Consider the following 27853-nt stretch of genomic DNA (forward strand, 5'->3'; position numbering starts at 1 on the left):
TCACTACAAGGAGTTTGTACTTAAATTCAGAAAAAAATAAAAGAAGCAATTTGATTAAAACACATACAAAAATTATAAAATCATTAAAACTATAAAAAGAAACAAGATTCCATGTAGAATATAAAATATCAAGAGTCCATATAAAAGTATAAGTTATAAATATATGGAATTTGGAATAATAAAAGAAGTATTAAAAGAAGAGTCCAAATACAACACGATACATGATTAAGTACAATTTAAAATCCCTAAAGAAGACAATGTAGAATAAAACAATAATTTGATTTTAATACAAATTCTAGATAAGAATAAGTCAATCACTAAATTCAAAATACAATAAATATTTTTATTAGAATTTTTCTATATTTATTGATTCAAATGCATAACAAATTGCATATATATATATATATATATATATATATATATATATATATATATATATATATATATATATATATATATATATATATATATATATATATATATATATATATATATATATATATATATATATATATATATATATATATATATATATATATATATATATATATATATGAAGCAATTAAAAAGAGGGCTAGCAGAATGGTAGAAAAATACAGTTATTACCAATAAAATTTTGTCGAGATGTCTTCATAATGAACACTCAATTAAAAATAGGAAATACCTTACTTTAATTTCAATTTGTTTTGTTAGAACTATTTATGAAACAAACTAATACGCATGCCCGCGCGAATGCGCGGGCTATCTTCCTATTTTATATAAATGTGGGCAATGCTAGAAAGTCTTACATTATGAAGCGGAGGGATTATTTTAGTTTTGTAATTATTTTGAACAAATACTTAAATGTCCAATCATATGTTTTATTGTTTTATCAAACCTTAGGGGGTGCTAAGTACTAACTGATAGAGATATACATGGTTCTTCCTTATTCACTGCAGGTCAGAAATCGGGCATAGAGAAGCGCTACAACCATCCTTATGAGGAGATCATCACTGCCCACCCAGAGATCATTGATTGTCACACCCTAAAAATCCTAAATATATAAATTGTTGTTTAATTGGAATTATTAGAAATGATTTTAAAAGCCTAGAAGAGAAGATCTAATTTTAATTAATAAATTCCAATATAAAATGGGGCCAGATAAAATTTCATTAAATACTTTGCTTAACTCTATAATTCCTAGATTTTTCTGGGATTTATTTGAGCTAAGGAAGTATTTTTAATAGATGGAATTGCATTTAATGAATAATTTAAATTGAAAAAGGTTTTTAAAATCCTCTTTTGGCTTTGGGCCGAAAGTCGGCCCAAAACCTTCTCTCTCCCTCTCCCCGGCCCAAGCCAGCCCAGTCCGCCCGCCCGCGCTTGCGTTCGCCGCTGACAGGTGGGGCCCGCCTGTCAGGGTCATCGTCTTCCTCCCGACGAAACCCTAGCCGCACCGCGCCGCCGCCGCCATTCCAAATCTAACCGTCCCTTTCCGTTTCCGGTGAAATTGATTGAGGGGAAAGGATCCCCGTGATCCACTCTACCTTTTCCCTTTTGGAAACATCGTCTAAATCGCTTTGGAAATTCGCGGATTCGATCTCGAATCGGATTCGTCTCTCTCTCCCGAACCCTAATATTTCCATTGCGTCGCCGGTCGCCATGGGCCTTCGCCGCCGCGCCCTAGTCCCTATTTAAGCACCCCCAGGTCCTCCGCTACCCGTCGCCACCCTCGCCTTCATCTCTCGTCGCTGGTAGAGCCCTAGCACCGTGTAGCCTCGCGCCGCCGTCGCCGCCGCCGCTCCAGCCGTGTGTCGCCGTCGCTCCAGTCGTCGCCGTCGCTCGGGAAGACCGCCGTCGTGGTCGCCGTCGCGTCGCCATCCTCGTCGGCCCCTCCATCGTTGCTGTAGACCACCGGAGCACCGCCGTCGTCGTCAACCCGAAGGTTGCCGCCGGCGAGCTTGCACGCCCGAGCCGCCGCTGGTGATGACGTCATCGCCGACGCCATCGTTGCCATCCGTCGTAGACCGGTCGTAGACCGTTAAATCTTGGCCGTCCGTTGTGGATAGGATCGATCTCGGCCGTTCGTTTCCGTGAGCCGCCGCTGTGCACCCGGTTCACCGTGAACCCTAGCCGCTGACGCAATAATTCCCTTTTCCTTTTCAAAAATAATTCATTATTGCGTCATAATTCAATTAAAACCCATATAAATGTTGTAATCCGATTTAAACTTTAAAAATTCATAACTAATTCATCTTAGCTCGGATTTAGTTGGTTCAAGTCTCTAAATTTTTCTAAAATTGAGATCTACATGTTAAAAATATCCACATGTACTGTTCATGCTTGTTTATGTGTTGTTTTGGTGTTTTTTCTCTTTTCTGTTTAGATTCCGACGTTTCCGGAGAGTTCGTTTTCGCAGGAGAAAAATTTGAAGAGTTCCAAGGCCAGCAAGGCAAGTCACACAGATCCCAAACAATTAAGGACCGGTTCACGAGTTTCGGTTGTGAAACATTAACCGTGCCAACCACAAGCCAGCGTGGGCAACGGCTTTACCTTTTGTATAGCATGGTTCATTGCAGAGCACCAGACTGAGAAGTGGCGGAGATAAGCCCACGGGGGTCGCTTGGGAGTCCATGCCTTGTTTATAAGGGGGTGATTATGATCCAGGAACGGTGCACTGTGGTGGATTGTGTTGTGCGAGGGGTACTGTCACAGCTCCTTTCTGAGGTACCGTGGTGGTATCGAGGCGCATGGTGACATGTTGTGGGGCTGTGTCTTGTGGGTTCAGTGGTACATCTCTGGCCAGAGTAAAACTATTTGAATAGCCGTGCCCGCGGTTCTGGGCGGGTCTAACAATGTCTTTCGTGATTAGTTTCACACTTCTCATCATAATAGAAGATGCTATAACTGGTAATAATTTGATTAGCTCCTGGTTTGGAATGGTATATTCCTGGTGTGGAGATAGAACTGTGCAGCCGGGATGGTTGTTCAGAATGGTTGGGCCTATGCAACAGGGTATGTTGTATAGCGTTGGATTAATATTGTTTAATTATTACCTAACTGTTTTATTAAATTCTGAAATGTTTGTTAAATGCTGTTTATGCAAATGAAACCCTACTATGCCATCCTTTGTTATCCTGTGCACTTGCATATTTGCTGCGTGGCTTGCTGAGTATGTCATATACTCACCTTGCAATTATTTATCAGAGGAGGAGTTCTACAGTGATGCTGATGGTGTGGATGATTAGGCGTAGCCCTGGTCAAACTGCCTGTGGAGAGGAGTCGCCTGCGCTGTTTCTTATTTTTTTCCGCTGCTTAGATCTTTATTGATTGAGAGGAACTATCTACCTCTGTAATGACATTTTATTCGCTTATTAATTAGAGTAATAATTGTACTCTATTATCAATTTGTTATTGTGTGCCTCGGCTGATTCCTGGACGAGGGTTCACACACATGTAAGCGTTTGGAATTTTGGATAGAAATTCCGGGCATGACAAGTTGGTATCAGAGCCTCCTTGACCCTAGATTATGCCAAATGGTTACCCATAGAAGCCCTCTAAAAATATTGGAAAAGTAGAACTGTTCTGCTCCCTTTCTCTTTTAATTAAACCAAACTAATAGCACATGCACTTCATAATCTCTTTTAGTGGTTCTCATTGAAAATTTATTCCAGTGTTATTAGTACTGTACATCTGTTACTGTACTAATGGCTCATTTACCAGCAAAAGTTTTACAACATTGTTTTATTTAATCTTGCTGCAATGAAATAAATTTAGCATGTTGATTTTATAACTTTCTTTTATTTCTTTCGGAACCTGTTGTTCAAAAGTGCAAAATTTGTGATCTTGTTTCCAACTGTTTCAACTTATCTTGCAAGCCTGGTTTACTTTATTTACTTACCTTTTACTTAATCCAAAAACTTGTGCTATTAATTGAATAAATGTCATAACTCCCTCCTTTCACTTATCTTTAGATGCCGCGCTACAAGCCTGAGTACTTGTTTGGTGTTGAGGGATTTGTCCAGGAGTTGCGTACGATGTCCTTTGCCATAGGATTTGGGACTGCCCCTTTGTATGCCCAGATTCCCCATGATTGTGATGAAGAGAAGTGCCGAGTCAAAGTCACCTTGAACAGTAACAGTGAAGATATCCCATCAGTGATGTTCAAAGCTGGAGGAGGAAACTACATTCATGCATGTCAGGAGGTGGCAAGGATCGCCATAGGAGAGCTCCGCGATCGCTACAGTGATCAGTTGGCCGACACTGAGTATCGCTACCATCCTCGCCAACCCCAGGGAAGTGACCGTGGCAGCTACCTTGAGACCGAGGGGATTGAGAATGATGCTACCACAAGGCATTTGGTTGAGATGCTGTGGGCTATGGATGAGACCCACGCGGAGGTTGTGCTAGCAGCTCAAGATCGTGAAGACCGGAATCGTGGAAAGATTTGCAAGCTAGAAGACAAGGTGGAGCGTTTGGAGAAGGAACTAGCCGCGTTGAAGGGAGAAGCACCACCGCAGAAGGCCAGGGTTCGTCTTACCGCAAGGAAGAGAGCTCTATTCGTCCCTCGCTACCAATTGGCGCCAAAGGTCCGTGTGGTGGAGAAAGAAGTTACCCCAGCCCTAGCGAATCCTCCGATCGTCAACGTAAGTGATGATGAAGGAGAAGAATCGAAGCGCACCCACTCAAAGGTCGAATGGGGAGCTACTCAAGATGATGGAGACGAGCTGAACGAGCCTTCAATCAACTCCGATGCCCGGAAGACCTAGAATGCCTTGTCAAGCCGTTGTCCTAGATCGTTGTGTTAGTTTGCTTGTTTTAAGTTTGGTTGTGTGTGGGGGTCCTGCATGTGGTTTACATCTGTGGTGGGATGTAAGTGCATGCGTTTGTTTGCTTTCGAGTGTTAGGTAGTTGGTGAGTTTAGTGATGTGAGAGTCTTCAGTTTTGTAATAATGAAACTCAGTTAAGATCAATAAAAGTTAAGTTAGTAGAAAAATTAATTCTCTGTCCTAAGTAGTTTTCCCCGGTTTCTCTTCTTGTGCTCCTGCCCTTGCCAGATGGTGCTCACTCGCAGCAACGGGAATGGCCCCAACATCAATAATAACAACAACAACAATGGAGAGAATCCCACACTTGCCCAAGTCCTGGCTCAACAGGCACAGCTTATGAACATGATGATGCAGCAACTCCAGAACCAGCAGAACGAGGGAAATAACCATGCACCTCCCCAGAACAAGTTAGCAAAATTTCTTCGTGTGAGGCCGCCCACTTTCTCTAGCACCACTAATCCTGTTGAAGCTGGCAATTGGCTGCACGCCATAGAGAAGAAGTTGGATTTGCTTCAGTGCACTGATCAGGAGAAGGTCTCATTTGCATCACACCAACTGCATGGCCCTGCCTCTGAGTGGTGGGATCACTTCCGCCTTAACAGGACTACCGCTGAACCTATCTCTTGGTTTGAATTCACCGCTGCTTTCTGGAAGACGCATATACCATCGGGAGTGGTGTCTCTCAAGAAGAAGGAATTCAGGTCGCTCACCCAGGGATCTCGCACGGTAACCGAGTATCTGCAGGAGTTCAATCGTCTGGCTCGTTATGCTCCGGAAGATGTGCGCACTGATGAAGAGCGCCAGGAGAGGTTCTTGGAAGGACTTAATGATGAGCTTTCTTACCCACTCATGACTGGGGATTATCATGATTTCCAGAAGTTAGTAGATAAGGCTATTCGCCAGGAGGACAAGTACAACCGCATGGAGCAGAAGAAACGCCGGATTGCTCACTTCAAGGCACAACAGGGGAATAGTCAGAGGCCGCGTCTTACTTTGGGACCTCAGTCAATGTCACAGGGAGGTTCTTCGTTTGTTGTTCGTCCGCAGCGTCAGTTCTTCAACAACAATGCTGGCAACAACATCCGCAATCAAGCTCCACGCCCTGTTGCAACTTCGACACAGCAACAGCATGCCAAGAAGGAGCAAGGCAGCAAGCCCGGGGTGTGCTTCAACTGTGGAGACCCAGGACATTACTCTGACAAGTGTCCGAAGCCCTGACGCGTGAAGGTTGTCCCTGCCCAGAGCAACTCTACCGCACCAGCGCCAACCATGTTACTGCTGCAGAAGCTCAAGGTGCTCCAGATGTGATTTTGGGTACGTTCCTTGTTAACTCAGTTCCTGCAACAGTGCTTTTCGATTCTGGTGCTACACATTCATTTTTATCTATGAGTTTTGCGGGAAATCATAGGATGGAAGTAGAAGATCTTAGACGTCCTTTGATGGTTAGTACCCCAAGTAATCAAGCACTCTCTTTGCAACGTAGCCCCTCTATCAGAATAGAAATTCAAGAAGTACCATTTCTGGCCAATCTTACCCTGTTAGAATCCAAAGATCTTGATGTCATCCTAGGGATGGACTGGTTAGCCAGATATAAAGGTGTGATAGACTGTGCCAACAGAAAAGTAACTCTCACCAGCAATGATGGTCGAGTTGTAACTGTTCATGCATTGTCTTCTGAGTCTTTAAGGTCAAGTCTGAACCAAATGACTTTGGAAGAGATTCCTATAGTCCGGGAGTATCCCGATGTGTTCCCAGACGATTTACCTGGTATGCCGCCTAAAAGGGATATAGAGTTCAGAATAGATTTGGTACCAGGAACAACTCCGATCCATAAGAGACCTTATAGAATGGCGGCCAATGAATTAGCAGAAGTCAAGAGACAAGTAGATGATTTGCTTCAGAAAGGATACATCAGACCAAGTTCATCTCCATGGGGAGCTCCAGTTATTTTTGTGGAAAAGAAAGATCATACCCAGAGGATGTGTGTGGACTATCGTGCACTAAATAATGTGACTATCAAGAATAAGTACCTGCTGCCCAGAATTGATGATTTGTTTGATCAGCTTAAAGGTGCCACTGTTTTCTCCAAGATAGATCTTCGATCAGGGTATCACCAGTTGAGAATCAAAGAGGAAGATATACCTAAGACAGCTTTTACCACTAGGTATGGGTTGTTTAAATGTACTGTTATGTCTTTTGGACTTACCAATGCCCCCGCTTTCTTCATGAACTTGATGAATAAGGTGTTTACGGAATACCAAGACAAGTTCGTGGTGGTCTTTATTAATGACATTCGTATCTACTCCCGAACCAAAGAAGAGCATGAAGAACATCTTCGCCTTGCACTAGAGAAGCTACGAGAACATCAACTGTATGCCAAGTTTAGCAAGTGTGAATTTTGGTTGTCTGAAGTGAAGTTCCTTGGTCACGTCATCTCAGCCGGAGGAGTTGCCGTTGATCCTAGTAATGTGGAATCCGTAACCAACTGGAAACAACCAAAGACAGTTTCAGAGATTCGCAGTTTCCTAGGCCTCGCAGGATATTATCGGAGGTTTATAGAGAATTTTTCCAAGATTGCTAAGCCCATGACACGATTACTTCAAAAGGATGTAAAGTACAAGTGGTCAGAAGAATGTGCGCAGAGTTTTCAAGAGTTGAAGAATCGCTTAATATCAGCTCCTATTTTGATTTTGCCTGATCCAAAGAAGGGTTTTCAAGTGTATTGTAATGCATCCAAGTTTGGGTTAGCTTGTGTTCTGATGCAAGATGGGAAGGTGGTTGCCTATGCATCTCGTCAGTTACGTCCGCATGAGAAGAACTACCCTACTCATGATCTTGAGTTAGCTGCAGTGGTTCATGCGTTGAAAATTTGGCGTCATTATCTTTTTGGTACTCGTACAGAGGTGTACACCGATCACAAGAGTTTAAAGTATATCTTTACTCAACCAGATCTGAACATGAGACAACGGAGATAGTTGGAATTAATTAAGGATTATGATATGGGAATTCATTATCACCAGGGAAAGGCTAATGTTGTAGCAGATGCTCTTAGCAGGAAAGGCTATTGCAATGCTACGGAAGGACGACAGTTGCCATTGGAGTTATGCAAGGAATTTGAAAGATTAAATTTGGGAATTGTCAGTAGAGGTTTCGTTGCAGCCTTAGAAGCAAAGCCCACTCTAATCGATCAGGTTAGAGAAGCCCAAATTAATGATCCTGATATTCAAGAAATCAAGAAGAATATGAGAAGAGGAAAAGCTATCGGTTTCTTGGAAGATGAGCAAGGAACTGTATGGTTGGGCGAGAGAATCTGTGTCCCTGACAACAAAGATTTAAAAGATGCAATTCTGAAAGAAGCTCACGATACTTTATACTCCATTCACCCTAGTAGTACCAAGATGTACCAGGATCTCAAGGAGAGATTTTGGTGGGCAAGTATGAAGCGTGAAATCGCAGAATACGTAGCAGTATGTGATGTTTGTCAGCGGGTCAAGGCAGAACATCAGAAACCCGCCGGTTTGTTGCAGCCTTTGAAGATACCAGAGTGGAAGTGGGAGGAAATCGGTATGGATTTCATCACTGGCCTACCCAGAACGTCATCAGGCCACGACTCTATTTGGGTAATAGTCGACAGACTTACCAAAGTGGCTCATTTCATCCCAGTAAAGACAACATATTCCGGAAGCTGGTTGGCGGAATTGTATACGGCAAGGATTGTGTGTTTGCATGGCGTCCCTAAGAAAATAGTGTCTGATCGAGGTAGTTAGTTTACTTCAAAGTTTTGGAAGAAACTTCAAGAAGAGATGGGTTCTAAGCTAAACTTTAGTACTACTTATCATCCACAGACAGACGGACAAACCAAAAGGGTAAATCAGATTTTGGAAGACATGTCGAGAGCTTATGCTTTAGACTTCGGTGGAAGTTGGGATAAGAATCTACCTTATGCGGAATTTTTGTACAACAACAGTTATCAAGCTAGTCTCCAAATGGCTCCGTACGAAGCACTGTATGGTCGGAAGTGCCGCACTCCGCTTTTGTGGGATCAAACGGGAGAACGTCAGGTTTTCGGGAAGCAGAAGAGAAGGTAAAGATCATTCAAGAAAGGTTGCGTGTGGCTCAGTCTCGCCATAAGAGTTATGCCGACAATCGCCGCAGAGATTTGAGTTTTGAAGAAGGAGATTATGTGTACCTTCGTGTCACGCCTCTTCGAGGAGTTCATCGCTTCCACACTAAAGGAAAATTGGCACCGCGTTTCGTGGGACCTTACAAGATTGTCAGCAGAAGAGGAGAGGTCGCTTATCAGTTGGAGTTACCTCAATCTTTGGCAGGAGTCCATAATGTGTTCCATGTGTCGCAATTGAAAAAGTGTTTAAGGGTACCTACCGAAGAAGCTAATCTTGAACAGATAGAAGTCCAAGAGGATCTAACCTATGTTGAGAAACCAATCCGTATCTTAGAAATAGATGAGAGAAGAACCAGAAATCAAGTTATCCGTTTTTATAAAGTCCAATGGAGTAATCACTCGGAAGAAGAATCAACTTAGGAACAAGAAGATGAATTGAAGTCAGCTCATCCGCATCTATTCGCCAGTTCTTCCGAATCTCGAGGACGAGATTCCGTTTAAGGGGGTAGGTTTGTCACACCCTAAAAATCCTAAATATATAAATTGTTGTTTAATTGGAATTATTAGAAATGATTTTAAAAGCCTAGAAGAGAAGATCTAATTTTAATTAATAAATTCCAATATAAAATGGGGCCAGATAAAATTTCATTAAATACTTTGCTTAACTCTATAATTCCTAGATTTTTCTGGGATTTATTTGAGCTAAGGAAGTATTTTTAATAGATGGAATTGCATTTAATAAATAATTTAAATTGAAAAAGATTTTTAAAATCCTCTTTTGACATTGGGCCGAAAGTCAGCCTAAAACCTTCTCTCTCCCTCTCCCCGGCCCAAGCCGGCCCAGTCCGCCCGCAGCCGCCCGCCCGCGCGTGCGTTCGCCGCTGACAGGTGGGGACCGCCTGTCAGGGTCGTCGTCTTCCTCCCGACGAAACCCTAGCCGCACCGCGCCGCCGCCGCCATTCCAAATCTAACCGTCCCTTTCCGTTTCCGGTGAAATTGATTGAGGGGAAAGGATCCCCGTGATCCACTCTACCTTTTCCCTTTTGGAAACATCGTCTAAATCGCTTTGGAAATTCGCGGATTCGATCTCGAATCGGATTCGTCTCTCTCTCCCGAACCCTAATCTTTCCATCGCGTCGCTGGTCGCCGTGGGCATTCGCCGCCGCACCCTAGTCCCTATTTAAGCACCCCCAGGTCCTCCACTACCCGTCGCCACCCTCGCCTTCGTCTCTCGTCGCCGGTAGAGCCCTAGCACCGTGTAGCCTCGCACCGCCGTTGTCGCCGCCGCTCCAGCCGTGCGTCGCCGTCGCTCCAGTCGTCGCCGTCGCTCGGGAAGGCCGCCGTCGTGGTCGCCGTCGCGTCACCATCCTCGTCCGCCCCTCCATCGTTGCTGTAGACCACCGGAGCACCACCGTCGTCGTCAACCCGAAGGTTGCCGCCGCTTCTTCCTCGACGCCGTCGCCGTCCGTTGATCTTCCGCCGCCGTTTTGGTCACCGGTGAGTTCGCCGCGTCGCTCTCTACGTGCTGGTGCCCTCCGTTCGTGCCGTCGCGCCGTCGTTCGCCGGCGAGCTTGCACGCCCGAGCCGCCGCCGGTGATGACGTCATCGCCGACGCCATCGTTGCCATCCGTCGTAGACCGGTCGTAGACCGTTAAATCTTGGCCGTCCGTTGTGGATAGGATCGATCTCGGCCGTTCGTTTCCGTGAGCCGCCGCCGTGCACCCGGTTCACCGCGAACCCTAGCCGCTGACGCAATAATTCCCTTTTCCTTTTCAAAAATAATTCCTTATTGCGTCATAATTCAATTAAAACCCATATAAATGTTGTAATCCGATTTAAACTTTAAAAATTCATAACTAATTCATCTTAGCTCGGATTTAGTTGGTTCAAGTCTCTAAATTTTTCTAAAATTGAGATCTACATGTTAAAAATATCCACATGTACTGTTCATGCTTGTTTATGTGCTGTTTTGGTGTTTTTGCTCTTTTCTGTTTAGATTCTGACGTTTCCGGAGAGTTCGTTTTCGCAGGAGAAGAATTTGAAGAGTTCCAAGGCCAGCAAGGCAAGTCACACAGATCCCAAACAACCCTTTGAGCATGTTGATCCCGTTTAAAGCTATTGTTTCTATTCAACTATTGCATTTATTTTCGAATGTCATTGGGTGGAGTTAACCTATTGTTTGTTATAGCCCTTTTGTTCTTGATTACTTTATTCCTTGATACCTTGGGATATTATAACTTGACTAGTTGAGCTTTATATATTGGTTCAGCTAGATATTAGATATGATTGCTTAGTCATGCTTAGAAACATTAGCACACTATTGAGATAACTTATAATTCACTATTATTTAATGATGGCTTAATGATAGCTCACGATGGTCAATCGTGATTGGTTAATTAATTAAACTGCCAACTAAAACTTGCTAATGGTGGGTTGTGAGCACATGGTTTTGATGGTCGTGCTCATGATAATTAAGGACCGGTTCACGAGTTTTGGTTGTGAAACATTAACTGTGCCAACCACAAGCTAGCGTGGGCAACGGCTTTACCTTTTGTATAGCATGGTTCATTGCGGAGCACCAGACTGAGAAGTGGCGGAGATAAGCCCACGGGGGTCGCTGGGGAGTCCATGCCTTGTTTATAAGGGGGTGATTATGATCCAGGAACGGTGCACTGTGGTGGATTGTGTTGTGCTAGGGGTACTGTCACAGCTCCTTTCTGAGGTACCGTGGTGGTATCGAGGCGTATCGTGACATGTTGTAGGGCTGTGTCTTGTGGGTACAGTGGTACATCTCTGGCCAAAGTAAAACTATTCGAATAGCCGTGCCCGCGGTTATGGGCGGGTCTAACAATGTCTTTCGTGATTAGTTTCACACTTCTCAGCATAATAAAAGATGCTATAACTGGTAATAATTTGATTAGCTCCTGGTTTGGAATGGTATATTCCTGGTGTGGAGATAGAACTGTGCAGCCGGAATGGTTGTTCAGAATGGTTGGGCCTATGCAACAGGGTATGTTGTATAGCGTTGGATTAATATTGTTTAATTATTACCTAACTGTTTTATTAAATTCTGAAATGTTTGTTAAATGCTGTTTATGCAAATGAAACCCTACTATGCCATCCTTTGTTATCCTATGCACTTGCATATTTGCTGCGTGGCTTGCTAAGTATGTCATATACTCACCTTGCAATCATTCATCAGAGGAAGAGTTCTACAGTGATGCTGATGGTGTGGATGATTAGGCGTAGCCCTAGTCAAGCTGCCTATGGAGAGGAGTCGTCTGCGCTGTTTCTTATTTTTTTCCGCTGCTTAGATCTTTATTGATTGAGAGGAACTATCTACCTCTGTAATGACATTTTATTCGCTTATTAATTAGAGTAATAATTGTACTCTATTATCAATTTGTTATTGTGTGCCTCGGTTGATTCCTGGACGAGGGTTCACACACATGTAAGCGTTTGGAATTTTGGATAAAAATTCCGGGCGTGACATTGATAAACACATGCCCTCCCTTGAAGCTCGTGTAGACATCGTCGCTTCCGAGGTCCCGAAGCTTGCCGAGTCCGCCGCGCGGAAGGCCATTACTGAGTGGGGCCGTCCAGCCACTGATATCACCCACCTCATCTTTAGCACCTACTCTGGCTGCTGCGCCCCTAGTGCCGACCTGCAGCTAGCATCGCTCATTGGCCTCCGCCCTACCGTCTCCCGCACAATCCTCAGCCTCTATGGTTGCTCTGGTGGTGCTCGGGCACTCCAGCTTGCCAAGGAGCTCGTTGAGAACAATCGTGGCGCGCGCATCCTTGTAGCACTCTCCGAGCTGACCCTGATATGTTTCTCAGCCCCTGATGAAAGCAAAATTGTCGGGCATGGACTATTCGGGGATGGCGCTGGTGCAATCATCGTTGGCGCAGGCCCCTTGGCTGATGGCGAGCGCCCATTGTTCGAGATGGTCGCTGCCTCCCAGACCACGATACCAGGAACAGAGAACGCACTTGGCATGCAGGCCACTAGCAGCGGCATAGATTTCCACATCTCCATCCAGCTGCCGACGCTGATCAGGGATAACATCCAGGAGAGCTTGCTCCATTCATTCTGTTCGGTCGGAAACACAGATCCTAAATGGAACGACCTCTTCTGGGCGGTACACCCCGGTGGCCGCATGATCCTTGACAACATAGAGGGTGAGCTCTAACTACAGCCGTGGAAGCTTGCAGCAAGTCGTCAAGTTCTACGTGAGTACGGAAACATGAGTGGCGCGACGATTGCGTTTGTTCTTGATGAACTACGCCAGTGTCGGGAGAAGGAAAAACAAGAGCCAGAACAGCCTGAATGGGGAGTGATGCTGGCCTTTGGACCAGGGATCACTATTGAGACAATGATCCTGCGTAACCCATTGCCTCATGGTCTTATGGAAAATTAATTACCACTATCATGAAAAGAATGCAAAGGGAATCAACACGTGATGCACCAGTATTTCACTACGCTATGATAATTAATTAATGGATGACACTGATTGTTCACGCTTAAGTATTTCCAACTCTACTTGTTGCAAATATAACTTTTATTACTTCCATATGTCCTCTGGTTCTTTAGCTTTCTTGATTTGTAACAAAATTTGAAATACCCTTTTACCGTGTCATTTGTCAGTATAGTCGAATTATTACCTCTGTCAAGGCCCTGGTAATAAGATTATGTATTTTTTTTATTTCCAAAATCGCAAGAATACACTGATTTGGGGAAAATTTACACAAATATACCGTTGATGCTCTTTTGATGAGCGAGAGCGTTGCAGCCATGTCAATCTCGCACTTCGGGAGAGAGAAACCGCGATCTCGCTAAATGGCGGCGTGAAGGTTGTTGAAATTATAAGCACATAATAATTTAATTTATTCCATAAATAAATCATGATATTGCAGATGTAAACTAGCATGAACGTATCATAAGATCTATAACATGAACAACACGAACAGATCAAATATGCGCAAAATATTAAACACGTACCGAGATTGCGGAAAAACCTGTTGCTCGGCAAGAATTACTCGCGGTTGCGGGCGCCGACGAAGGCGCGCAGCACGCGAGCGGAGAGGAAGACGAGCCGTCGCGGACGAACAGGGAGCAGTCACGCAAAACGCTTTTCAAAAACCTTATTGCTGCCTTCTCCCGGTGCAAGACGTCGAAGGCAGAGGTTCCGGAGACCTGCTCTCCCGATTACCGGTGCACGCCGGCGAGCGGGATGGAGTAGTCTACGAGCGACGGCGCAGCACAGAGTAGGAGGCAAACCCTAGATTGGTTTCGCGTATGTTGCGTGAAGTCACCGGCTCGGTTTATATAGAGATAGGTCGCTTGATCAGGGCGCCCGCACGATCTCCACTCCGCTAACCGAACTGGATTAGTCGCGCGTAACTTATCCGGACTCCACGAACAAAACTAACAAAACAAATCCGAATTTCCCGCAGCAAAACAAGACTGCAAAGGAGGCTGCTTCTGCGCAAGGGTGAGGAACTAATTGTTCGGGCCATTCGACGCGTACATCGTGCACGCGCGCCGCCTGTACGGCCCGACGAGGCGAGGCGAGCGAGCGCATGTGTTCCACCTCTTCTCTCCACCACACATGCTTCAAGTGGCTAGGAGGGCATCCTCTCTTTTAAGGAGGTCCCTCTCTCCTACAATAAGTAAGGTGGTACTAAACTCCCCATGCATGCCATCCCATGAGATAGGCTTTTGTGATTTTCCAAAGAATTAATCTTCGAGTGGGCTAAGGCCCATCTATTAATTCCAACAAAGGTGATAGCGCTATATCGCTAATCTATCCAGCGGTATCGCTAATCCTTTAAGTGCGCCCAGGACTGTAACTGTCTCACGCTCCAAACAAGCAAGAGCTACTCGGTCTCGCACCCTTAATACGCGAGACCACCGGCCAAAACACACAACCCAGCATCGAGGTGGTGGAGCCCGTGAAGGAATTGGCCTCGCGCGGCTATCCGCGAGAGCGCCTCTCTGACGCACGTCGGGGCCCACCTTTGGTCTCGCACTTCCCCACCATGAAACCGAGTGCGATTTCGCATTCTCCCAGCGCGAGACCGAAATGTTAATTGCAAGGCTAAGTTGATTATATTTCGTGTGAAGACCGTGGAGTACGTATATATATTTTCTTTCATGATTTTTAGTAGTTATGTGTAATATATATATATATGAGAGAAAGTAGTAATTTAATTAGTGAGACTAGTCTTATCCACATTAACTGCGATTGATAAAATCATTACTTAATGAATTATAGTTAAATTAATATTATGGAGTACTTATTATATTATTATGTTGTTAATCGCAATAACATATCACGGCAAATAAACTTTTAGTGTAATTCTCATGGAGTCTGATGAGGACACAACTAGCTTGGATATAACCAAGACTACCTTATATATTAATCAACCAAAGGTGCATATGTTCTACATTAGATTTACTTGTTATATATTTGAACAAACGTTGCTACACAAAGAGTTTTGTGTGTTTTCGTTTGCAGAGGTACTTGCTTGGGGGAAGAAAAAGAAACCGAGCGTAACGAATGCACGAATGATTAAAGAAATTGATTGGAGACCAAACCAAGACCTTCTCCAAGTCTATTTCCATCTCACCACGTCACTTTTGGTCCATAGAAGACAAGAGATAAAGTTCTATACGTTTTGGATCCGGATTCGGGCCTCCTGACAAGATCAACTTAAAATGGACCTAGCCGCTGATCTAGATGGAATTTCGGGGCCTATGAGTACTTGTTGGAAGTCTTATGGAGTCTACTTTAAGATGGTTTTGGTCCCACATCAAAATTCCTACCAAGCTGCCGGGAATCTACAAAACAAGCCACATATCTCATCCAGTCCGAATCCGATTTGTGTTTTGGCCTTGATAGTGTCGTGGGCTTAGCCCAAGGGGGTCTGAGCACTACGGCAACCCTAGGACGTCCTTAATCATACTTAATCAGTAGTCGTCATCGCTTAGAGGCGGGTTTTGCTTAGATTAATTTGTTAAGAACAGTTTCGCCACTAGATCAGTTTGTAGAACCCCAAATTCGAGTGGTTAATCATTCATATGCAATTGTGTTGCAATCTATCTTATTCTTGCTTGTGTTCTTCGATTCGCACGTAGGGATTATCCTTCTCGGCCAGGTCAACCGGGTTTCGGCACGGTTGATAACCAGAGGAGACGTGGTGCTGCAATTGCGGGGCTCAGTAGCGTGTTCGTTCAGAAGCCGGATCGAGTTGTGTCGCGACTCCGCCCAAATCGATTGTTTATCAATACCTATCGGAAGATCGGGAGCTAACATCCCTCATCAGTTGGTATGAGAGCGCGGTTGCCCGTTAGGTAATTTATCTTCCCATAACCAGAAAATTGCCACACAAAAAAATATTCTTTACCTAGACAATGTGACCCGTTGCATTGTTCTATTAGATTTTCCTTTGTTGAATTCTAGATTGCATTGTCGTGTTGAGTGCTGGTTTAGTTTTAGATTTAATTTTAAGTTTTGAGTATTGCATCTGTTCATCACTTAGGCCTAGGGTTCATCACTCAAGTCGGTGTGAGTTGTACGTCAGTTTTAGGTCCAGTTTTTCATCTCAACGATTGTTGCTGGTATCTTGAAAAATTGAATCCTCTCTTCGTCGGGTAAAAAAAGGTAATGATAATGGTGCTACAACTACTCAAGGTATGTATATTTATGATGTGCCAACTATGTCTACTACTTATGCTACATTAGAGCAACCCATAGTGGAAACAATTGCTGAAATACCTTTGTCACAAAATAATTTGCTTGATGTTTCTTGTGATAAAGAAGAGTTGTGCGATGCTCCACTTATATCCATGCCACAACTAGTGAATGGACATGTTAGTTCTATAGTAGAGCCACCATGTGTTGAGTTTAAACATGTTATTAACATTGCTAGCGAGAATGAAGAGGTTAAATTATTATCTTCTTTAAATACATAGGGTTATATTCTATTTGATGATGTTTGTCCTATCAACTGTTCAGAGAAGAAATTATTTGCTAGATTTGAATTGCCATGCCCTTCTGATGTGATTTTTCATATTATTGGCAATTATGATAGTAAAGGAGAATATAATGTGCATCGAGTATATATTTGTTCGAAGTTCACTATACCTCCTTTTCATGATGAAATGTATTGTCTAGAGGACCGTCTGCGTATAAGTAATTCTCTATCTAGTTCCTCTAGTTGTTTAAATGAGTTACATGTTAGTTTGCAAGAAGGGGAGTGTTGTGGTTTTTCGACTACAAAGATTTTAGGATCCATCCATATGGCCACAAGAAATGTTCCTCACCGGATGTTGTGATAGATAAAGATAAGTTCAAAATGCTCCATGACAAGGTGAAACTGAGGACGGTTTCCAATCAAGAAGGGGAGGATGATGAGGACACAACTAGCTCGGATATAACCAAGACTACCTTATGTACTAATCAACCAAAGATGCATATGTTCTACATAATATTTACTTGTTATATATTTGAACAAATGTTACTACACAATGAGTTTTGTGTGTTTTCGTTTACAGTGGTACTTGCTTGGGTGAAGGAAAAGAGACCGAGCGTAACGAATGGATGGATGATTAAAGAAGTTGATTGGGGACCAAACCAAGACCTTCTGCAAGTCTACTTGCATATCACCACGTCACTTTTGGTCTATAAAAGACAAGAGATAAAGTTCTACACGTTTTGGATTCGGATTCGGGCCTCCTGACAGCATCAACTTAAAACGGGCCTAGCCGCTGATCTAGAAGATATTTTGGGGCCTATGAGTACCTGTTGGAAAACTTATAGAGTCTACTTTCATATGGTTTTGGTCCCACGCCAAAATTCCTACCGAGCTATCGGGAATCTGCAAAATAAGCCACATATCTCATTCAGTCCGAATCTAATTTGTGCTTTGGGCCTTGTAATTGTGTCGTGCTCTTAGCCCAAGGGGGTGTGTTAACAACCAAATTTGATAATTCAAGTATCGGAGATGAAGATAAAACCGAAGCGGAATCCGAGATAGAGATCGTTCCGGAAGCAGAGCAAGAATCGGCTAAAGTCCGAATCGGCTACGGTTAGGATCGCTAGAGTTCGAGTCAGACAAGGTTAGCCGATTGAGCCGATTCCGACAATATGACTCGATACATGACATCAGGTTGGGTTATGGTGCTTCATATGGATTGCCATGCACGGATTGAGTCCTAGAAAGGCAATTGTATATATTAATTAGGATATTCTATGTAATTTCCTTAGAGATAAGTTTGGACAAAAGTCTGCCGCAAAGACTTATGGTATCTTAGAGTTTGTTAGAGATAATAGTCGTGTCCGATATGGACATATTTTGTAATCTTGGGTATAAATAGACCCCGAACCCCATGTAATCAATCTAACACACGTTCAAATACAATGTCGGCGCATCGCCACACTTTTACTTTCGTTTTGTTTCGACGAGTTCTTGCTTTCGGGTTGAGCTGCATCTGTTTCGATCTTCAACTAGAGGTAAAACTTGTTTTGGCGGCTTGTGTTCTCGGGATTAGTGCTTCCATCTTTATGATACTCTAATCTTGTTTATGTAATTCGTCGAGTTATCATATATCTTATATAATCTCTGGCAATATTGTTATTTAACCCTCAATCCGCTAAAATCTATCGCTAGAAGGCGGCCGATCAGGTTAAATACCAATGTTGACTTAGATTATATAGGGTATCCACCACTCTATGAAACACCCAACGGCTTGATTGTCTAGACATTGTCCTTCTTTTCATACTTAATGCTGCATCAGTTAAGTTTGATCTATTAAGTCGTGCTTAGAATCTCAATCTCTAGCCTGCTTTTTGGTTGCTGATTAGGGTAATATCGGGGTTTCAGCCGATCTTACCTGATTTAGCTTTATGTTTCATGTGCTTAATTGATATGCTTGATCTGCCCTTTATGTTAAGATCTTATTACAATAAAGTATATTAGGCTTCTGTTTGGTATATTTTACTTGCTTTAATATCTTAATATAGAGTGGTATCGGAGTATTAGCCGATACATGCTAGATCTATCTGATTGGCTATGCTATTAGCGTCTATAATCTCATTGTTAATATATATTTCGATCTAAGTGATTTATACTGTCTCGGCATGGCGACCGATCTATCCCAATCACTTGATTTGAGTATATATCGACATAAAGATTACATACTGCTAATATCTACAGCCGATCGAATAGATTTAGTGCTCTCTTAATTATTAATGATTGCCAATCGATTCAAATATGACATCAGCTCAGAGATAAATGATATGTCATCGGCGATTAGCCGATCGGCTATCATTTATGGATTTAACCACTATTTTCCTGTCTTTGTTTCTTGTTGATTGCAGGATCAAATCAACTGGCATGCTCACGAACCTAAAGGCAAGATTTTCAGACCTAACATCCCTCATCAGAGTCCCAACGGTGTGCTGCACAGAAAATTAACGTCGCGTGTAGTGCAATAATGATAAGTTACAATATTTATATATTCATGGAGTCGCATTAGTTGGTACAACAATTTGGTAAATACTACCATTTTTATGTTCTAGCAAATAGGAAAATATCTTACTTATTGTTTTTTTATAAAACAATGGTCTCATTTAGTCATGAACAATAACTTCGTGCACTTGTTTTTTAAGGTCTATTAGGAGTACAATATTTTGCACTATGTATTGTGAGGTTTTGGAGTGATGTTTTATTTTTTTCGGAGTTCCTTTAACATTCCATATTAAATAGGACATCAATGCAAGAAATATTCCTCAAATACGAAACATCATGCACAACATATAGAATATTGTACAAAGACATCATGTTCAGTGCTACTCATTGTTGTGGTCAGTCGGAGTCCTAAAACTACCAGCTTGCATTTTCTTTGTCTGTTTCCTTGCACCTGCGGCATGTCGGGAGCTAAAAGAGAAACACGGTTGGGCTCACGGCGCTCATGGTTAATTCTATGCTGGTTGTTGTCGTTCCCTTCTAAACCACCAACTTCATCAGTCTGCAATGCCGAAATTCATTAGATACCGAGGACGACCCTCCACCCAAGCTACACATCTTGTCGTACGATGATGTCTACGGCCTAAACCCTGACATTAGTTTTGGGTGGTAGCCTACAGAAGCATAGTAGATATCAATCAAATTGTCAAACTAGAGCAGAGAACAATAACATAAACTAAAATATACAAACCTGTTGACGGTGCTTGCATATACAGAATTTCATTCGGATGCAAGAGATATTCACCAAATAGCCAATCACCTTGTTTCAACAAATCCATATAACCCTGCACTCCACCACTGAAAGTCGTACCTTGCATTCATGTTACATGTAGTACAAAGTTATTCTCTTAAGTTGCAGTTAGAGTCATGTATCGTAGAAAAGTACCGCCAATATGTAATGATTAACAATGACGGTTGTGAGCGTACCAGCATAATCCATGTATTGTCCTTGCCATGGGTTGGTACCATTTGTTGGTGGATGCATGGGAGAACCACCTGACTAGGCCCTGCAAATATCAGGAAGTAAATAGTTAAAAACATTCGTATCCATGCAAAATTAAATAATTGAACTGATAGTAGAAATTCATCCACTAAAACATACCGGCCTCATTACTCATGCGAGGAATCTCCATGCTTGTCCCTGTGAACTGGACACATCAGAAAGCATCAATAGTTGAGAAAAATAAGAAAATTGTGAAATTACATGGCAGCGGAGACCCAGCGCCGAATGACGCAAACCCTCCTTTACCTATAGTTGCCCTAGAAATTTGGGTCATGGTAGGGACCCCGTGGCTAGTCCTTGTAAATGCAATTAATTAGCATGAAGTGAAAGGACATGTGGACATATTGAAAGGACCTTGATGTCGCCTAGAAGGGGGTGAATAGGCAATGCGGAAGATAAAACTAAAAAGGGTTGGATTGTCTGATACCAGGTTAGAGAGTCCTATGGATCGGATTGTCCAAACTGAGATCGGATTATTTGACCTACATAGTAACAATCAAACAAGTAACAACCTAAAAGCTCTAGATCCAATTCACAAGTAAGGAGGAGAGCTCAACTAACAACATGATTGGCGTGGCACAAAGCAATGCAACAAGAAGGTAAAGAGAGTGAGGATATCACTAAGATTTACGTGATGATGTATTTTGCGGAGTTCAAATCCTTGAGGGGATTCCAATCTCCGTCGAGAAGCTTGCAAAGAGCCCGGTCTTTTTTCAACCCTATCCTCGTGAGGTTGCACAAATCCACTCCTCCTTTCACTAAGGGTATCTATTTCCTTGCGGAGGTGAGATCCGGCCTTCACAAACTTCTCTTGGCCAACCACAAGTAGATCGGTGGCCCAAGAATAACACCTAGCTGTCTAGGAGTCCTCAACCTCCAAGAGTAATAAACACCACACAACACTTTGACAAATCATAGTGCTCAAGATAAAGAAAAGTGCACACTAGGCTCCCAACCTGCAAATCCACACTCACAAAGATCCAAGTCACAAAGAACAAGGGGGATTTGAGATAGAGAGGGAGAGAGCTCAAAAATCCAAAGCACTTAGCACAAAGCTCAACCCAAAACAAGATTTGAATGAAATGAATTTGAGCAACTCTAGAAAACTGTTAGTGGGGGGTTTATAAAGATCCCCCCAAAATGTGACCATTGGAGGGGAATCTTTTAGCCCACGTCAGATAGTCCGATACTAAATCGGATAGTCTGAAAATTTAAATCTCCAAGGCAATGAGATACAAAGAACGAATTTCCATGAAATATCGGACTTTCTGAGACATTGGACTATCTGATGTTAAATGGGATAGTCTGATATTTTACAAGCAAAAACTTCATCCTCAAGTAGAGACTCAGGTTCCATGAAATTTCGAGGTCTATGTTTCATCAGACTATCTGATCCAACATCGAATACTCCAATACTTAGAAAAAAACTCACTCGAGAGGAGTTTTCAAAACAAGAAAGAGAGTGAAGTTCCATGAAAAATCGGATAGTCTAATTTCAAATCGGTAGTCTGATGTTGATGAAGAAAAATGCAATAACTTTTTTACTCCGAAGTCCAATTTTGATGATCTTGGACTTTAAAGAAACCTAGTTAGAGGATATCAAATACACCATAAAACATGAGACAAAACCTTCAAGAGATGTTGAAAAACTTGAAAAGAAACACGGTGTAAGTGTTGTGACATGTAAAACAACTCGCAGTTGGAATTTGCTTAGGTTTTTCAACTCACACAAAGATGAATTATTTTAAACACTAGTATTCAACCAATTATATGCATGTGGTATCCCTCTTAATAATACAGCATCCTAAACTCAAATGTAAAAAAGCAAAGTTATACCAATAGGAATACCTTCATACCATACTTGGAAGGTTACCAACGTCAAGGACATTTGATCATTGGGAAAATCTCATCTTCTTGATCTTTGGCATTTCATCTTCAATTTCTCAAATGATTGATGCGGATAATCCATGGCTTCAAATGGCCTCGCACGGTCCATCACAACAAAGTCTTCACTCGTCCTTCACCATCAGTTTCAGTTGGTCGGTGTCAAGCCCCTTGCTTGCTCTTCACCACCGCATGGTCCATCGCAGCAGAGCGTCACTTGCGCTTCACCGTCTTGCCATAGGTAGTCACTTCGTACCCCCTCATCTTCAATCTCTTCTCTTTAATTCTCATCCATCGATAAGTCCATCTTCTAGCTTCTTCATCGGACTAATCACTTGCTTATACACTCAATAAGCGCATTAGTCCCTTAATTGTTTGTCATCAATTAACCAAAATCCACTAAGGGCATAGATGCTCTTTCACATATGCGTAACAATGTTACCCAATCGAGCCGAACACGTGAATGATGCAAATCCTCCTTGCTAGTGTGAGGTTGCGACATCTAGAGCCTTGGGAGGAACCACTTGAGACATGGGACGAGGCATCTGAGGCATGGGATGGACCATTCGCGTTCCCTCTGTCATCAATTCAAAAACATCATTTAGTCGTGCAACAATTCCAATTGTCAAAAAGTAAGCATATTGCACAAAAATGTCTTACGTGCATACAACACAAACTCACCCTGCCACTGAGAGGTGATGGGCATTGAGCTTTGCGGGGGGTACCTATTCAGGGTGCGCTACAAAACAATATATTAGTTTATAATTGAATGACGCATATTTTATCATTCCATAAGAAGGTTTTTTACCTAGAACTAGGGCAAACCCACATAGGCGTTCCGAGATTTATGCGATCGTTGGAAAAGTGGGCACCTCACGAAAAGAAATTGACCATCCTGCATGAGCAGCAATTGATGATCGTGTGGAGGCTGAGGGGCGTGCTGAGGTGGACAGCTGGGAAGAGGTAGACAGCCGCTCCGGCATTGGCTCGAACGTCCTTCTTGTAGACATCTAACGAATGTCGGCACGACGGGAGGCACATGATTCACTTACTTTTTTCACGAAGAAAGTCGACCGTGGCCATAACTTCATGGTTAGTACCCACAATCCCATCTCTAAACTTCTCCCACAAAGTTTTGGCCTCCCTTACTAAATCCCCTGCAATTTCGGTATGCAAGGAAGGTAGTAACAAGTTTAGAAAGTGTCTTCGCATGAAGAACGAAACACCGATGCAACAAAATCTTTCAATCTGAAGTAGTACAGTCAAGTGAGCCAGGGTTGCTAGCTGCATCTCATATATTTGGTCAAGGTTGGCTAGTCCGCGCTTGTCGAGATCCTCGGGTGAAAACAGTCGGATGCGAGTCAGCGATGAGTACTAGGCCATGTATTTTCGTAAGTGTTGTGGTCGTATGCCTTGTTCTCTGCCTTGTTCTCCTGAACAACATCAGCCTGCGCTTGCGATTATGCCTCTATCCATGGGCTCATCCTTGAGTATATAGAACGACAATACATGTTGTCAGCTTGTCTCTTTTGCCTTCGGTGAAAATAGCATCAATAAACCATTACTTATTGCTCGTAGAATTTGGAGTAATGTACAAAATGAACTTATGTGTGCACTTCTGGTGGAACCATAAGTCCAATGGGAACTGGGACATCCAGATCTAACTCCAGAACTTCTACTAGCCTATTAATAACTACATTGAAGTAGCAGGATGAGGATGAATGGAAGATGTGATCTGTGAAGGCTAAAATATGGAGCTCCTGCACCCTTCTATTTATAGAGGGAGATACCTTGGACTATAATGGCCAAATGGGCCACCCATCCCGGCCCGGCGTGAGCATGACCAGGCACGGGCGCACGGCCCAAGATCAGCCGAGTCGGCACGGCCCGACCAACACGCCGAGCCATGTTGTGCCTACACATTGGCTGCACCAACGACCGAGGCATGACCCAATAAGACTCGGGTCATGTCGAGCTGTCCCAAAGGCACGACAAGCCCACCATGGTCCTTCTCGGAATAAGTCTATTTCTCCTCCCTAGTCTATTTGGGATATGTCCTAGGAATTCACTTTGACTCCCTTAACTAGTGACTGAATCTGATTCGTATCCCTGAACCACAATACCGGATATCTCGATCCCCCCCAACTATTAAAACCGGTGCAATTTGACTCTCTCGATGGTTTTGGAAAGCATATTAGTTGACGTGGCGCTTACGTAGCGGTATTGACCTGATCTTTGTTCCACGTGGCGCTTATGTAGGATTAGAACTAAAAAATATGTGTGGTACCCATTTGTCATTCACACAGAAATTATAGTGGGACCTAATGACATGTGGGGAAAACATGTCATCCTTTCTACTTACATTCTTCCTCCCACCTCTCTCTCCCTTATCTCTTTCTCCCCCCCTTCCCCTTTTCTTCGGCTGGCACCGGTAGGCGGGAGCAATGGCGGCGGGCAGCGAGCATTATTCCCAGAGCACTATCTTGGAGCCGTTGTGAACGCCGACGTGGTCCTTGCCGCCACGGAAGTGTTAGATGGATCTCCCTCCCCTTGAGCCCAACGGCTCAAGGGGGCCTTGACCCGCGCCCTGATCAAGGGCGCCTAGCCCAATGGCTGGTGGGCCCCCGTCACCCTGCGCAATATAAAGAGGGGTGGAGGCTGGGGTGGCACATGACACGAGGTTTGCGCTGCCAACTCCACCCCATAAACCCTAATCCGATCGAGAGGGGGCGCAGCCAGTGACGGGAATGCGCCACCGCCGCGCCACGCCTGATCGTCGACCACGACTCCCACTGCTACGACCACCGTCGCCGTCAAGCACATCGTCGCCGCCGTCCTTGTCAAGCAGAGCGACGACAACGACGATGGCCAGGACTTCCTCCTCATCCAACGCGTCAACCGGTCACATCCCTAAACCCTTTTCCCTTAATCTCTATTTTTTTCAATCATTCAACCCAAATAGAACAACCCAACTAGATCTAAACCTAGGTGATCCAATAGACAACCCTAACAATGGTATCATAGCAATCCTAGCATTTAGATTGGTTCGGGAAAGAAATCCAAAGATCAAAAGAAAGAACAGCACACGATCCGCACGGGTCGAAAAGAAAGAAACCCTACCTCGTCGCCGGCCGTCGCCGACGCCGGCAAAGAAAGAATGGGGCGGAGATCCCCGGAAAAGAGCAAGAAAGGGGGAATAGAGACTCACCGCCGCCGGCGTGCGCGGGAGTCAACCGCCGTCGGTCGCCATTACGCCAACGCAGGAGAGAAAAGAAGGGGTGGCACCGCGCCGCTGTGCTCGCCGGGCGCCGCCGCACAGCGCTCGACGGCTGCGCGCGCCGGCGAAAGGAGGTGCGACGGCGCCAGCGCGCCGTGCCGCCGGGCCGTGCAGCCGCCGTGCCGCCGTCGCACCATGGCTAGGGTTTCGGCCGAGAGAAGAGAAGAGTGGCTAGGGTTTGGCCAGCGGTTGGGGGCTCGGGTTTTGCTCTCCCGATCTCCCCGCTTGGCCGTCTGATCGAAACCCTAGCGATCGGACAGCCAACGTCGGCCGGACCGCTTTTGGCCCAAGAGGGGGCGCGCGCTAGGCCTCTTTCCCGGCCCAGGCCCAGGTTGCGGCCTAGAGAGGGGTGAGAGCCCGCATGTGCATATACCAGGGCCGCCAGAGTCCAATTTTGGTCCCTCGGGGCCGAAAGAAAAAGGAAAAGAGTCTATTTTTAGTCCCTGTTTCAGATGCATTTACAATTATAGTTATTAAATGTGTTTATTTCTAAGCAATTTGAGCCAACGTGAAAATTGTTTAGAGAATAGATAAATGTGAGAAATGCTTCTGAACATGTATTTTGTATATTTTCATGCAAATTACAATAGAATTTTGAATTGTTTTTGCATGATTTACCTCCGTTTAAGATTTGAACCGAAGGGTTAATTTTTACAGAGTGAATAACAGAATTTTGTCATTGTTTATATGAATTTTATATAGATCTTTTGCTGCAAATAGATGAAATTGATGAAAATTAGTGTTTCTAAAATTAAATTTTGAACCAACGGGATAATTTCATTTTAGGAACATTAATTATGTGCTATGATGTTGTAATTTTCTAACCAACGTTGATAATTGTAATGTTATAGTTATGGCTCTATGTGTTATGTCTATTTTCTGCCCAACGGTGATGTAGACTTAATACATAATAATTTTAATATTAATTTTGTTCTCACAATACATGATTATCTCAGGTGGCTACTCCTTGATGGGTTACATTAAAGATATTCCGACCCTAAAAGGATATAACTATGAAGAATGGAAAAGAGAACTCGACCTTGCTTTTATCTTGGGAGAGGTGGACTGGGTGTTGACTACCCCATGTCCTATAGAACCTGCGGACCTTGTCAGAGGTGAAAAAGAGTCAGATGCTGAATGGCAAAAGAGAGAGAGGGACAATGCTCCCCTCATCATGTCGTATGACATTGAACATGTGAAATGGTCCTTAGCCAACAAGAACTGTTTGGCTGCGGTAAAGGACACGATTGAGCCAACAATATTGGGCTCAATCCCAGAGTATGACACCGTCTCTAAGTACCTCGAAAGTATAAAGAGCCAGTTTACTGGTTCTTCAAAGTTTTATGCGACACAGCTGATAAAGCAGCTTGTGACAGAGAGGTACCATGGAGGTGGTGTAAAAGACCACATTCTTAGGATGAGCGACATGGCTTCCAAGTTGAAGCCAATGGATTTGGGCATCTCAGATGCCTTTTTGGTCCATCTGGTTATGACCTCATTGCCAAAGAACTTTGACAACTTTGTTGTCAACTACAAAATAAGTCCAGAGAAATGGAATCTTGAAGAGCTCATCTCTAATTGTGTGCAAGAGGAGGAAAGAATCAAAGAGACCAATGGTGCCTCCAATAACCTTGTTAAAGATAACAAGGAAAAGAGCCACTGGTCACCCCCCCCCCCTCAAAAGCAAAACAGCCTCAGCATCTGCCTCAGTAACAACAGTTCACAGTTAAGACAAGATCAGTGTCCCCACTATAAGAAGACAGGGCATTGCAAGAAAGTTCGTCCTGACTTCCTGATAGTGATCATGGCAAAGAAAGGTGAGAACATTATTACATTTGTAAATGAATCTCATTATGATTGGTTATTCTAGATCCACATGATGGATTGATTCTGGAGCAACTATTCATGTGTGTAATTGTTTAAAGGGATTCCGTTCGATGAGGACTACGCAAAGAAGCGAAAGATCCATTAGAGTTGCCAATGGAGTTGAAGCAAAAGTTGAAACTATTAGAGATCTTCGCCTAGAGCTCGCGAATGGCTTCACACTTTTACTTAGAGATGTTTTTTATGTCCCTTCTTTGCAAAGAAACTTAATAAGTGTATCCAAATTGGATTTTGATAGATATGATTGCCATTTTGGAAATGGCAAATGTGAACTATGGTATAATAATGCATGTATTAGTCTTGCTGTGTTGCAAGATGAGATTTATTTGTTATCTCTTTCT

At 43.5% G+C, this 27853-nt stretch overlaps 1 pseudogene; it reads left to right on the forward strand.

Moving 5' to 3' along the window:
- The window catches only part of LOC107279052 (bisdemethoxycurcumin synthase-like), a 31482-nt pseudogene extending 3882 nt beyond the window's left edge, over positions 1-27600 (forward strand).
- Positions 27601-27853: the final 253 nt, after the last annotated feature.

The sequence above is a fragment of the Oryza sativa genome, chromosome 10 (assembly GCF_034140825.1).
Source record: "Oryza sativa Japonica Group chromosome 10, ASM3414082v1".
Lineage (NCBI taxonomy): Eukaryota > Viridiplantae > Streptophyta > Magnoliopsida > Poales > Poaceae > Oryza > Oryza sativa.